Raw genomic sequence first — 1,363 nt, forward strand, 5'->3', positions numbered from 1 at the left:
GTCAAAAAAACACTCGGCAAACACCCCTCTTTGCCGAGTGTCTTTTCTGACACTCGGCAAAGCCCCCTCTTTGCCGAGTGTTTTTTTTTTGACACTCGGCAAAGAGGGTGGTTTACCGAGTGTTTTTTATTTGACACTCGGCAAAGCTCCGATTTGCCGAGTGTTTTTTCTTTGCCGAGTGTTTTTGGCTTGGCACTCGGCAAAGAGCTTGTTTGCCGAGTGCTCGAAAAAAACACTCGGCAAAAAAAATACACTCGGCAATTTTTAGCTTTCCCGTAGTGGCTGCAGTATGTGGGCTTGAGGCAATGAATGTTTCCAGAGATGAAGAGGGTTCCGTCCCAAGCCTCTCGTCTGCCTGAGGGTTCCGTCCCAAGCCTCTCGTCTGCCTCTGTTTCAGTTTCAGTTTCGCCATTCAATATTGGTTCAACCATTAAATGTGCATCTGCTTTCTTTGCTGAATGATCAACTTCATGAGCTTGGTTTGAAGGTGATGGCAGCGAAACAAATATTGGTTGCAGGGATGAGATTTCCTCCATTTTGCGCCTCTTAGCAGGAAATATCAACAATCTTACGTGTTGAAGACTATGATCAGCTCTGTAAATTATTTAAAGCTACACGTAAAATTGTGTTTCAACAAAAAAAAAGTACTATAAGAAATTCCAATATAAGTACTGTCTCTTAATCAACTAGTTGACATGAGCCGCGTTCTACTGCTTTCCAAATATTTTTTAGATGGCACTTATACAATGAACTTCAACAAGAAAAGATGAAATGGCAGACGCTTTATCACTTCAGCATGCTTATATACTAGTAAGCGCCTAAGCGGTACTGCAAAGTGCAAACTGACAGAAAATAGTTAGGGGAACATACAAGACCTGAGTTTTTTCAGTGGATTGCAGCCCAAATCAATGTCGCACTTAGGACAGCGGTTGATATTCTTATCCGTGAACTCCTCAACTATGCATTCCCTGCATACGGGAAAGCTAGAAATTGCCGAGTGTATTTTTTTTGCCGAGTGTTTTTTTCGAGCACTCGGCAAACAAGCTCTTCGCCGAGTGTCAAGCCAAAAACACTCGGCAAATCGGGGTTTTGCCGAGTGTCAAATAAAAAACACTCGGCAAACCACCCTCTTTGCCGAGTGTTAAAAAAACACTCAGCAAAGAGGGGGGGTTTGCCGAGTGTTTTTTATTTGACACTCGGCAAAACCCCGATTTGCCGAGTGTTTTTGGCTTGACACTCGGCGAAGAGCTTGATTGCCGAGTGCTCGAAAAAAACACTCGGCAAAAAAAATACACTCGGAAATTTCTAGCTTTCCCGTATGCAGGGAATGCATAGTTGCAGGAGTTCACGGAGAAGAATATCA

The sequence above is a fragment of the Setaria italica genome, chromosome II (genome assembly GCF_000263155.2).
Source record: "Setaria italica strain Yugu1 chromosome II, Setaria_italica_v2.0, whole genome shotgun sequence".
Lineage (NCBI taxonomy): Eukaryota > Viridiplantae > Streptophyta > Magnoliopsida > Poales > Poaceae > Setaria > Setaria italica.